At 58.0% G+C, this 13528-nt stretch overlaps 1 non-coding gene across 1 annotated transcript; it reads left to right on the forward strand.

Annotated features, from left to right (window-relative positions):
• The first annotated feature begins 5538 nt into the window (after positions 1-5538).
• On the forward strand, positions 5539-5720 carry LOC119533715. The gene has a single exon (XR_005216824.1). It is a non-coding gene; the product is annotated as a small nucleolar RNA SNORA23 (small nucleolar RNA).
• The last annotated feature ends 7808 nt before the right edge of the window (positions 5721-13528 follow it).

A 13528-nucleotide genomic window follows, 5' to 3' on the forward strand; every position in this document is an offset into this window, starting at 1 on the left:
TGCTCAGATGTGGCCTCTCTCTCTAAGCCCACTCTGCAAGTGAACTCACTGCCCTCCCTGCTACATGGGACCTGATTCCCAGGGGTGTGAATCTCCCTGACAATGTGGGAAATGACTCCTGGGGATGAGTCTGGACCTGGCATCGTGGAATTAAGAAAGTCTTCTTGGACCAAAAGGGGGAAGCAAAATGAAACAAAATAAAGTGTCAGTGTCTGAGAGATCTCAAATGGAGTCAAGAGGTCACAATAAGGAGGGATGAGGGTTATCAGATGTTTTGGGTGTTCTTTTTTACTTTAACTTCTATTCTTATTCTTTTTTGTGTGTGGTAATGAAAATGTTCAAAAATCGATTGTGGTGATGAATGCACAACTGTATGATGGTACTGTGAACAATTGATTATACACCGCGGATGATTGTAAGGTATGTGAATATATCTCAACAGAATTGAATTTAAAAAAAACTGCAATCAAGAAGCTTAAAAAAAAAAAGTCTGTCAGTACAAGAATGGGTACAATCACACCAATAATAAAAATAATAATTGATTGCTATGTTCAACAACAGGGATGAATCTCACCAACATATTATCAAGTAAAAAAAAAGTTGGATGCAAAAAAAAACACACTACCTGGTTCCATTTAGATGAAGTTCAAAAAAATAGGTAAAACTGAGGGCCGAGGACGGGTCACCCTTGGAGCTGACAGTGAGTGTCAAAGTCTCTAACTGTACACTTGGTTTGTGTGTGTTAAACCTCGATCAGCACATGTTAAATGAAGAAAGCTGTTTTTTAGCACAGTTTTATATGAGTTTAAAACATACACAGAACGTGAGCTGCAATAGTTTTTAAACGAACCTGGCCACTTCCCCGGGAGCTGACCAATCAACACAGCAGAACAGGCGTCCACGGCAAGGAGCGAGCTGGGGGGACCCGGGTACCGTGAGGGGGGTGGGCAAGCGTGAGCCAGGAGGCCCTGGTCGCCCCCCTTCCTCCCCTGCCCACGGCGCCCCTACCTGCCTGGGCTCCCCTTTCCCTCTCCCCAACCAGACCCCTCCCTCTGGCCACGCTCCCGGGGCCCTCAGCCTGGGTCAGCCCCGCAGCCCCTCTCCCTGCCTTCCCCATCCGTGAGGGGGTGGCCCTGCTGACGGAAGCCCCCCGGCCTGGCCCGGCCCTGGTCCGTGTCCTCTCCTGACCTCCCCTGGCCCTAGCCGGGTCCCTCCCGGTGATGGGGCCAAAGATGTGAGGCGGTTACAGCCACCCGCACCCCTGCAGCCGCGCCCCTGCCAGGCCCACCTGCACCGCCGCGTCCGGGCACCGGGTCTCCCCGCTCCAGCCTCGCAGGGAAGCGGGGCCCCGCCTGGCTCCGGGAAGATGGTTGATTGTGGGTGAGGCAGACGTACCACCCTTCATCGCCCCAGAAGGGATTCAGACCGGACCGGGAACACCCAGATGCCCTACCCAGTGAAGGGGAGGGGACAGCACCCGCTCCAGGGACCCCGGAAGGGGCGGCTTTGGGGAGGGGCTGCAGGAACTGTCCCCAGGGAGTCTGAGCAGATGAGGGGGGCTGGTGCGGGCGGGGGCCCCGGGGTCCCTGTCTCAGATCCTGGCTGCACCTGATGGCCCGGGAGACCCGCACCCAGGGGAAGTGGCCCAGCCGCGGAGGCCCGGCTGGCTTGGGGGCACCAGGAGGTCTCCTTGAGGACCCTGGAGTCCCAGGGCACCTAGAACCCTCTGCGGCCTGCACCCGCGTGCCCAGCTCCCGCCCTCCCCTCCCTCGGGTCACAGCCCTGCAGCCTCCCTCTTGCCCCCATCGCGGCTCAGGGACCCCTGTCCCCCACCCCGGGCTGGGGGCTGCCTGGCGCCTCGCGGACCCCCGCCCCGCCGCTCGCCCACGCCCCTGCCGCCGCCTCCCCTTCCCGTCCGACTCCGGCCCCGGCTCCTCAGGCCTCGGGGACCCCCGCAGCCCACCGTCCCGGGGCCCCCACCCGCAGCCTCCGCCTCCACCTGATCACCCAGCCCGAGCCCCGGGACCCCCGCACCGGGTCGCCCCCCGAGACCTGACCCTCGGCCCTCGGCATCTCCGACCGCGGCCCACTCCCCCCGCCGCCGTCAGGCGCCCCGAGGCCGGCGCGCTCGGGTCCTGTGTCCCGGAGCGCGCGGCCCATCGCCCGCAGGCCGCCCGCGGGGGCGCGCACTGGAGCCGCCGTGTCGCCAGGGGCGCGGGGACCCGGCCTGGGCCTCGCGGGACGCGGCGACCCGGAGCGCCCGGGAGAGGCCCGCAGAGCGAGGGGCGGCCGCGCGGGGCCGGGGCAGGTGGGGGCCCCCCGCGCTGCAGTGCAGGGCTCCCCCGAGAGCCGAGTCCCTCGCCAGGGGTCCTCTTCAGGGTCCTGGAGCGATTTAAATCCTCACCCCTCCTGGCGCCGCGCCCACCCGACCTGAGCCGGGGAGGGGTCCCTAGCCCGGGCAGCCAGCGCCGCCCTGGAGCCCACCCTCCAGCGGCCCCCGCCGGGGTCACAAACGGGTCCCTGCTCGTCACCCAGCAGCGCCAACCTTCCAGCGGCTTCCGCCTCAGAGGAGTAAATGCAAAGTCCCAGAAAGGCCCCAGGCCTCTGTGACCAACTCCCTCTCGCCCTACCTGGTCCCCTCACTGCCCCTAAAGCCACATGCCCGCCTCAGGCCTTTCCGGGGCTGTTCCCTCTGCTCAGCTGTCCCCCAGTCCGTGAGGCCATCCCCCCGCCCCATGGCACCTGTCAGGGTCTGGCACACCAGATACTCTCTGTTTACTGCTTTCCTCTGGGAGCCCAGCAGAAGGGCCCTGAGGCCGTCCACAATCACCTGAAGCTCCTGCAGCAGACCCCAGGCCACCCCCAGAGTACCCCCGCACCCTGCTCCTGCCCTTGCCTCCACACCTCTGCCCCCGCAGAAAACACTGCCCCAACCCAGCCCAGGGCAGAGCCTCCCCCCGACCCCCACAGGCCCAGTACTTGGGGTTCACTGAGGTCAGCAGAAGGGTAGGCAGGAGACATTTGGAGGATGTGACTGAAGTTCCAGAGCCTCCCAGAGCTCTCAGGCAGCGTCTCTGGCCAACCTGTTCATCCTCCCATCCTCTCAGTCATCCTCCTCTCCAACCACCGCAAACGCCACCTACCTATCGATCTACACAGCCAAGCTCCATCCACCCATCCATCCGTCCTCTCGTCTGTCCTCCATCCGTCATCCATCCATCCATCCTCCATCCTCCATCCACCCATCTTTCCTCATCCACTCAGTCATCCTCCTCTCCATCTGTCCCCAAACACCCATCCAGCCATTGATCCACACAGCCAACCTCTTCCCACCCATCCTCCATCCTCCATCCATCCTCCGTCCATCCACCCACCCATCCTCCATCCTCTGTCCATCCTCCATCCATCCACCCACCCATCCTCCATCCTCCGTCCATCCTCCGTCCATCCACCCCCCCATCCTCCATCCTGCGTCCATCCAATCCCCACCCGTACCTGTTTGTCTGAGGCATCTCAGAGGATATAAACTCATTGTGCTCTGCGCAATCTCCCTTTTCCATCCTCTACTTACATCTCAGGCAGATTCCACAGCTTTCCTGTGACAGTCAGGTTTTGAAACAGTCCAGTTCATGTAAAGGATCAGTCCCACAGGCTGTTAGGCCTCACCTGCTCCCCCATTGCTGACCATACCTGCAGCTCAGTGGACCTGGGTGGGGAAGGTGGGGAAGGCGATATGATGTGCTCATTCACTCTAGCCCCTAGAAACGAGGAGGAGAGCAATGGGGTCAGTCTCCAGGACAACCCGCTCCTGTCCCTCCCCACTGGGACTGGTCCTGGGTTGGGGGCAGGGAGGAGGGGTGGGGAGGCAAAGTTCTCCTTAAGTCTGCCTGATCTCAGCAGGAGTGGGGGTCCTGGCATTGCTCTGGCCTGGGCGCACCCTGCCTCCAATCCGATGGCTCCACACAGGCGGTGGCCCTGCTCTCTTAGGGACAGTGGTCAGTTTCAGCCCAGCCCCCTCCATTGTCGTGATCCCCAGAGGGCAGCCGCGTGTCCACCAGCAGTCCGTGCCTCCAGACTCTTCTTCTCCAAGTTCAGCATCCTCCAACTGGCCTGAGAACCCATGGGGGGCTTCCTGGCCCTCCCTTTGACCCCCAGGCTTCTGCTCTTGAGGTCTCCACCTTGCCCTGCACCCTGGGAGCCAGCCCCATGGACTGCTTCACCTGGTCTCCGTCTAAGTGTCCTGGGCTGCCATAACAGAGCACCACACACGGGGGGCTTAAAGCAACGGAAGTCCATTCTTTCACAGTTCTGGAGCCCAAAAGAACACGACCAAGGTGTGGGCGGGGCCGTGCCCCACCTGAAGCCTGTGAGGGGTGGGGGATCCTTCCTGGCCATCCCCGACGTGCCTGGGCCCATTCTGCCTCTGTCTTCCCATGGCCTTCTCTGCTCTTACAAGGACACCGGTTGTATTGGATTCAGGACCTGCCATACCCCAGTGTGACCTCATCTTTACTCAACTATTTATATCTGCAGTGACCCTGTTTCCGCATAATGTCACTCTCTGGGGTAGTGTGGGTTAGGACTTCGGATTATCCCTTTGGGACGCACAGTTCAACCCTTAACAGGCCCCACCCCAGCCGGCCTCTGGCTGGGTTAGCCACTGGGAGACACCTGCTGGAGGTTGCAGGGTGGGAATTTTTAAGCGTTTTTGGTATTTTCTCCTGGCTCCCTCCCAGCTTCAGTGACTGGTCTCTGGAGCAGCCACAGCCCTCGTGACCACAGCTTCCAGCGGGCAGCGCTCCCTCAAGAAACACTGGCTCCTACCTCAATCCTTGTAGCCTAAATATGGGAATTGCTTTCCAATTTTGACACCCTCTGGGTGATTCATCTTCGCTTGTTTATTTCCCAGGCTGTGCCCTCTCCTCAGTAAACAGTCTGTGCCCATTTGGACATATTATGTTCCCCCAAAACGTCATTGTCTTTGATGCAATCTTGTGTGGGCAGACATATTAGTGTTGATTAGATTGTAATTCTTTGAGTGTTTCCATGAAGAGGTGACCTGACCAACTGTAGGTGATAACTCTGATTGGATAATTTCCATGGAGGTGTGGCCCCGCCCATTCAGTGTGGGCCTTGATTAGTTCACTGGAGCTCTATATAAGCTCAGACAGAGGGAGCAAGCTTGCTACAGCCAAGAGGGACACTTTGAAGAACGCACAGGAGCTAAGAGAGGAGCTGCAGATGAGAGACAGTTTGAAGACAGCCGTTGAAAGCAGACTCTTGCTCCGGAGAAGCTTAGAGAGGACAAATATCCCAAGTGCAACTAAGAGTGAGATTTTTGAGGAACTGCAGCCTAGAGAGGAACGTCCTGGGAGAAAGCCATTTTGAAACCAGAACTTTGGAGCAGACGCCAGCCACGTGCCTTCCCAGCTAACAGAGGTTTTCCGGACACCATTGGCCATCCTCCAGTGAAGGTACCCAATTGCTGATGTGTTACCTTGGACACTTTATGGCCTTAAGACTGTAACTGTGATGGCTGCTGTAATGTGTGCATACTTTTCATCTATGTCTGGTAGCAGTGTCTGTCTGTGTTTTGCATTCAGATCTTGCTATCCACACAAATGTCATGCAGCCAAAGATCAACTTGGTATGGTAGTACTGGTCTAGTGTTGTGTCTAGACACACCCACCACTGGCCAGCCTCCAAACTCCCACACACAAGGCTTTGGAAATAGAGATGTAACAGGGAGGATTTAATGTAAGATATCTATTGTAAGTGACAGCATATTATTTTTTTAAAGAAAAAAAAAGACTAACTGTGTAACCAAATAAACCCCCTTTATAAAAGCCGAACCATTTCTGGTGTTTTGTGAAAAGGCAGCTTTGGCAAACTGGAACACGGTCCCCTTTTAAAAGCCTGCATCTGAACTGTCTGGGGCAAATACTGTCTCCTGACAGGAGTGTGCCTGGTCCAGCACGGCTTACAGGAATGGCTCCTGGAACAGACCTCCAGGGTCACGGTAATCCATGGCATGCAGGGACATTGCGATTACTTAAACTAGTGGAGGACAAGGCTTGAGAGAACTCACGGTGGCTAGACTCGACCATCAGGGAGACAATGATTAGAAAGATTTTCCCATGATATGAGGCGGCTTCTTCTGAAAACACGATGGAGGGCTTAAAAGAGCCTCTTATCTCGTGTATCCTCAGGGAAGACATGCACAAGATTCAGGCCACAGGCTGCAGAATTGCCAGCCTGGCTAAGAGCAAGGCCTCACCGAGTCTTTTGGGAAGGATGAGGGATGTATGGGCCTACACAGATGACGCTAAGAACAGGACCCCTCCAAATCCCCACTGAGCCGCGTCTGCCCAAAGAGGCAGCACCCACCCCCTTTCTGAAGAAGCCCCCCCCCACCATGTGAAGCTCCTTCAGTAATGTCATCTGGATCCTCGTAAGAGGAAGCTTGTTTTCCTCTGACCCAGCACTGTCATTCTGTTTGCCTCTAGACCTACGATGAGCATTAAATCGCAGCATGGACTTGGGGGGGTGGTGGTGAGAAATCTGCTCCAGAAGGAGGTCACACATACACCAAAGGAACTGCAAGATCTTGCTTATTTGTATTGGAGGAACCTGCAGAGCCTGTGTGAGGACAGATTCTAAAGGGTTAAACAGAGAAGGATGAAATAGGAGACCACGTCGGGCCAAATGTACTGAAACGAGTGGGCTCACCCCGGGTCTGGACTCAAGGACGCGGCTGGGCGGCTGGGAGCGGCTCTGACAGTTTGCTTGGTTGGCTACAGAAGCAGAACCTTGACTCCAGTCACCAACCTGGGAAGTCAAGACTCACCAATTCCCAAACCCGAGTCAGTTCACAGACCCAGCGTCCATTAACTGAAAGAGAGGCCAGGATCCTCTGAGGACAGACGCCACAAGAGTCAGGGAGCCCACGGTAAGTCTCTCTCCAGGTCCTCCCCAGGGGACCAGTGACCAGAACTCCTGGGGGTTGCTGTGCTCCGGCTGTGAATGGGGCGCCATGTGCACCCTGGTCCCCGGCAGGTGGTGGCTCGTGGAGGTCCAGAGACAAAGGCCCTTGCCCAAGCCCACTGCACAGCGGGCCCCTGAGCCATGGACCTGTCCTGGGATTGCCTCCCTCTTTCTGAATGTACTGAAGTCAGACTCGCCTGGTGACTGCTCTTAATTTGTCCACTGGCTTCCGATCTATGGAGTGAGAGGTATTAAGTAGGAAGGGCCAAGCAGAATGCCCGCCAAAATTGTAAGACAAAAGAAACACTCTAGAAGTGGGGGGATAAAATTAACGTCACCACTAAAGACCCGAGAGACATGGGATGGCGACCCGTTGAATTCTGCTGTGGCTGAATAAAGGCCGCCCAAAGCCGTCCACACCCTAACCCCGGAACCTTGTGCGCAGCAAAAGGGACTTGGCAGATGGATTGCGTTAAGGATTCCACTGTGGGGAGATTACCCGGGATTACCCAGGTGGGCCCGATAGAGCCACAAGGGTCTTTACAAGGGGGCTGGAGAACCAGAGCCAGAAAGGGAGACGTGACGATGCCAGAGGCCACGGTGATGTGAGGAGGGCGCCAGGGCCAAGGAAGGCAGGTGCCGTGGACGCTGGAGAAGGCCAGGGAGCAGATTTTCCCCTGAAGCCTCCACCCTCACCTGGATTTTAGATCTCTGGTGTCCAGAGCTATAGAGAATTAGGGTCATTTAAACCACCAAGTTTGCATAATTTCCTACATCAGAAATAGGAAACCACTACCCATCCTCCTTTGGTCTGCTCATCTTACCCACACAGCAGCAGCTGGACTTGAACGATGGTGGATTATCACAAAGTTAATCAGGCAGGGACATGTGCAGTTTTTCCAGACCTGTCGAGTGTTGTGCTCAGTGTTTTTTTTTTTCTCATCAGAATTAATAAAGGTGAAGAGAGACAGAGGGCCTGCGTTCAGCAGGGCTGGTGGTGCACCCCTCCGACCATGGCTCAGGGTGGCGCCCCTCTCCTGCCTCCGTCATAATGTCATCCACGGATGTGCACTGTGCAGGTTTATGATGCATAAATGATATATGATTTATATATGTATATATGATGTCCCCCAAGGGGCAGAAGTATTAGTGTTGATTAGGTTGGAACCTATTGATTGTTTCCATGGAGATGTGACTCAATCAACTGCAGACAAGACCTTTGATTGGACAATTTCCATGGAGGTGTTACCCCGCCCATTCAGGGTGGGTCTTAGTAAATCACTGGAGTCATATAAAAGAGCTGACAGAAGGAACTCAGAGCACTTGTGAGTGACATTTTAGAGAGCAATGGAGAGTCACATTTGAAGAGGAGCTGCAGCTAAGAGAGGAGAAAACACCCCAAGGGCAACATTTTGGAGAATGCCATTTTGGAAATGCAACCTGGGAGCCAGCAGATGCCAGCCATGTGCCTTCTGAGCTAACAGAGGTTTTCGGACGCCAATGGCCTTCCTTCAGTGAGGGTACCCGATTATTAATGCCTTACCTGGGACACTTTATGGCCTTAAAACTGTAACTTTGTAACCAAATAACCCCCCTTTATAAAAGCCCATCCATTTCTGGTGTTTAGCAAAATGGCAGCATCAGCAAATCAGAACATGTTCCATGCTGCTCCCTGACAGAACACGACACTGCGCCTTCACGATTATCAGGGCGTGCTAATTGGACCTGTCATTAGGAGCCAGCAAGTACACCAGGTGCCTTGGTAAGACATCTGTGTGCCAGAGGGAGGAGAGAAACTCGCAGCTTTTGAGGTAGTGACAGTTCCCATGGCCCAGTGAGCCGGTGCCCTCCTCCAGAAAGGGGGACAAGTTGCGACAGTCTGTGCCGCCTACAATGAAGAAAGAGGCCCAGGGCTTGGGGAGCCGCTTTGGACTTGGCAGGCAGCACGTGCCATGTTTGGATATATTTCCACCACACGTTTGCTGTGTACCACGCAGGACCCCCGGCTCTGGGTGGGGCCCGAGCTGTCCCGTCAGGGTTGTGGAAGACGGGTTCTGTGCGGGGTCTCCAGTAAGCCCCGCCGGGGAATCCCACACAGGGACCTGGGAATCTGGACTCAGGTCTTGCTCTCCTCGGCTGAGAACCGTTCTCACTTAAAAGGCAGCTCCTGGCTCAGCCAGCGGGGCCTGGAAACCTGCTTCGTGGGACATTGAGTGACTCCATGACCACTCATCATAAATGGGCTGATATTTCATCCACAAAGACATAAAATTAGTGTACAGCAGCATTTCTATCCCTAAACGAAAACAACACGTGTGAGACCAGACTGGGCAGGCCCAGAAGGCATCAGAAATCACACGAGCCGATGGCCGAATCCCGAGTGGCCCCCGTGGCTCTGCTCCCCTCCCTCGGCGCGAGCTCATGGCCTCGCGGGGCCTGCCTTTGGGCAGGTTGACACAAGAGGAAAAACATGGAACTGACTTTCTTGCGGCTCTGGGTGTGCGCTGGTGCCGCCCCCACAGGGACGGCCCGAAAGACGGAGGTGAGGGGCCACCGTCAAGGGCGTCGGACATCCGAACGGCTTCCAGCGGCCCGCGCGTCTGGAAGGAAGGCCTGAAGCGAGGTTCCCGCTGACTCACGAGTTCACCTCACAGCGTGCGGACGAACCCCTCGAGCTGGGCTCGGAGCGTGAGACGCCCACCAGAAGCTGTCCCCTGCACAGGCTGCCAAAGCCAGGTGGGAGAGACGAAGCCATCTGTGGACACCAGCCCGCCGCTGTGCCAGGCCACCGCAGCGCCTGCCCAGGGGACTCGGTGCAGACGGCCAAGGCAGGGGTGCGGAGGCAGCCCAAGGCTCGGTGACGGGCACGTACCTCGTGGGACCCTCCCAGGGCCCGTCTCCCCAGGAGCATGGGTGTGTGTGAGGCAGGGATGGGGGGAGGGATGGCTGGCAGCCACCCCCAGGACACCACAGCCTCCCGGGACAGCACGGCCCTGCCCACACCCTATGGACTTCTTGCCCTCAGACCATGAGACAATAAATTCCTGTGGTTTAACTGACCAGTCGGGGTCTTTGCTCCAGCAGCCCTGGCAGGCTAAGACAGGTGACCCCCAGTCTACTTTCTGTCTCCCTCGTGCCACAGGAATTGATAAGAGAATCCTGATCAGTCCCATCCTGCCGGCAATGCCTGGGCCAGCACCCTCCTTGGCCTTGGGGAACGCTCTGTTCACCGCCTCAGTATCCCACAGGGAAATGCTCCACTTCAGTCAGGGACTCTGTTAGAGAGCAGCGTGGCCGCGGGCTCACGCCCCTGGGGTCCGCTGACTTCGCCCGTGCCCCTTCACGCAGGAGCAGGTGGCCTGGCGCAGGGTGGACCGGTCTTGGGGAGGCTCCGTGGTGGCCCCAACTGGAGGCCACACTCTGCCCCGGCGACACGACCCCGCAGGTGCTGTCTGCACTTTCACCAGAGACCAACACGTGACATGGCCGAACTCCCGGTCCGGGAACCAGAGTCAAGACAGACACGGCCCTTCTGATTATTATTTTGTTAAAATGTTTATTGTGATGACACATACACAACATACCATTTTCCACTGTGACCACTTCCACGTGTAAACTCAGTGGTGCTAATCACGTTTACAACGTTGTGCCACCATCACGGCACCCATCGTAACCGTCCCACCACCCAGGACAGAAAGCTGCACCCTGGAAGCAGTGACTCTCCAGCCCCCACCGCACCCCCACCCCGCAACCTCGAATCTACTTTCTGTCTCTATGCATTTGCCTATCCTAGTCGTTTCATATCTGTGAGATCACACAATACTTCTTTGCGCCATTTCGCCCACCTGTCGTGGGCAGCACTTCCTCCCCTCCTGTGGCTGAACCACCGCCATCGGCGGACAGGCCATCGTTGTTGACCCTCTGTCGTAGGCCCCACTGCTGTTACCACCCCGGGTGGCTCATAAGCCAATGAAGTTTTCCTTCCCATTCTGGCAACCCGGGGCTGGCAGGATTGGGGCCTAGTGCCCAGGCCGCGGGGCGACATGGCTTGTTTTCTCCACACCGGGGGCGAAGCTGCCCTCTGGCCATTTTGGGCGCCCCTGCTGCTCAACTGCCCAGTGGAGAAGGGGCCACGGGGCCGGCTCAGGCCATCGCTCCTGGCCACCGAGGAGCAGCTGGATGGGGCCTGGCTCCACTGGCTGCCTCCCAGCATCCCCACGTCCAGGGATAAAGGCCAGCGGGAACGGGGCCACCCACTAAAGACAGAACCACCCAGGGCTCAGAGCCTTCCCGACCAAGGCTCAGGCTATGCACCCTGGAAAGAACCCCACCAGCTGAGCACGGGCAGAGGTGAGGCACAGCACGCACAGTGACGAGGGATGTGTCTGTTACGAGCTCTGGCCTCGAGAGCAGCTTCTGAAGTGCGGGGGTGGTAGATGAGGCCCCTCTTCAACCCAGAAAACTGCAGCCTGTTGTATGAAGCACCGGCTCCGCTCCCCTCCGGCCTGCACCCTCCCACAGCAAGAGGGTCTGCAGAGCCCAGGGGTGTGCCCCGCAGCCTCAGCCCCCTCTTCTGCACCATCCTCTGGGCACCCCACACCCTGGAATTCTCGCCCAAACAGCCCTGAGCCTGCTTCCAGGGCTTGTGTGGCCTCCTCTTTGGCCTGACCCCAGGGCGGGTGGGCAGTGGGCAGCGCTTGGGTGTCCAGGCTGGAGGGTGACAAGGGCTGGAGGCCGGCACAGGACAGGACGAGGGGCTGGAAGTGAATGGGGTGAAGGCCACACGCAGCAGGAACTTCCTTTCACTCCCTCCTCCGGGCTCCTGGCAGGTGAGCCGGTGGCAGCTACGCATGGTCCAAGCTAATTTATTGTTTCCCTTCAACCCCCTCCTCCTCCCTGGCCTTGTAAGGAGATGGCCAGCAGCGGGGAGCAGGCCCCACTGGGCACACTCTAGCTCATCTCTTCACCCACCTGAGGTGAGTGGAGCTTCATCCAAACCCAGGGCAGGAACGGATGCAGATGCCAGTGTCCTGCTGGCTTCTGTCGCGTCTCCGGACCCCACCACACCCCACCCTTCCCTGTCCAGCTCTGGGCTCTGGGAGCTGAGCCCTGGGCACCGTGACATCTGGCTCCCCGACCAGCCGGCTTCCCCGGGAGATGCCAGCCGAACATCAGCAGCTGGAAGGAGTTCGAGGCCTGGGGGTTTCTCGCCCACGGCCGGGGCTGCACACGGGTCCCAACCCCTGCTCCCACTGGTCAGCAGGGCCTGTGAAGATGTTATCAGTCAAGGTGCCCACGGTTGCGGTCGCAGTTGATTCGTCGGGGGGGGGTGGCGGCTGGTTGCTAAATCCTAGGCTCTCAGGATTGCTCGGAGGGTACCGGCGGCGGGGGCTCTTTCCCGGAGGCGAGGGCGAGGCGGGGGACTTGGCCAGGTCCCCGGCGAGGTGGCGTGCAAAGTATGGAGGGCGGCGAGAAAGGAACAGGCGGGACACGTTTCTTTTTAGGGTGAAGAAACCAAGAGAGTTTATTAGGGGAGAGTACAAGCTTATATTGGGCATTTAGAGGGCGGGGTAGCTGTAGAGGTTAAAGGCTTGGATTGGTTCTGAGAGGGCGCGGAGGTTGATTGAAAAGGGGCGAGAGTTGCTCCGGTAACGGTGTCTGGCAACAATGTATGCGCACTGGTGGTAATGGGAGTTGCACTGGCAACGGGGAGTGTCCGGGCAAGATAAGGGGGTGGGGAAAAGGCGGTTCCCTCCGGCAAGCCTCCCCTAACAGTGGTATTTTGGGTGAGGAAATGGGGCCTGCCTCCGGCCTCACTTTCCCAGGCCCGGGGGGCTGCGGAGGGCGCTGTCGCCCGTGCCCACCACCCTCCCCAGGGGCTGATCAGGTCCCCCAGCCCAGGCCCGCCAAGTTGAAGCACGTAATCAGTGTCCCGCACTCGGTGAATGGGGGTGGGCCTCAGTCCAACGTGGCTGATGTCCCGTAAGGAGAGGAGAGGGACACGGAGAGAAAAGCCACAGGGAGCAGCCAGAGGCCAGAAGCCAACAGACCCCAGAAGAGAAAGGAAAAGATGCTGCCATGTGCATCGCCACGTGACGGAAAGCCAAGGACCCCCACAGGTGGCCGGCACCCCCAAGACACCAGCCCCGGGAGGAAGCCGACCTTCCCGTCTCTATGCGGCATTTTTAGCAGCCGGGAAACTAAAATGCCCGCCTGTCCTGCCAAGGCTGTGGGGCCTCCTGCCAGGCACCCCTCCTCGCGGCGGCTCTCTCTGGGTCCAGCACCTGCAGCTGCAGGCCTGCAGCGTGGTCCACCTGCAGAAAGGATGTAAATGCCTCAGCTGTACAAATTCTCAAGAACATGACTTCTCTGGGTCCCCCCAGGGCCTCGGAAGGCCAATCCCCAGCTTCATTAGCCTCAGGGTAAACCTGCTTCGGAATGCAGGAGCCCCATTCCCCCGACTCCTCGGCCTTCGGGGTACAGCAACCCCCCACTGTCGCTGTCTCGGGGAGCCTGGCTGCCCCTGCCTGGTCCCGAAACCCGC

This window comes from Choloepus didactylus, chromosome 4, assembly GCF_015220235.1.
Source record: "Choloepus didactylus isolate mChoDid1 chromosome 4, mChoDid1.pri, whole genome shotgun sequence".
In the NCBI taxonomy this organism is placed as follows: domain Eukaryota; kingdom Metazoa; phylum Chordata; class Mammalia; order Pilosa; family Megalonychidae; genus Choloepus; species Choloepus didactylus.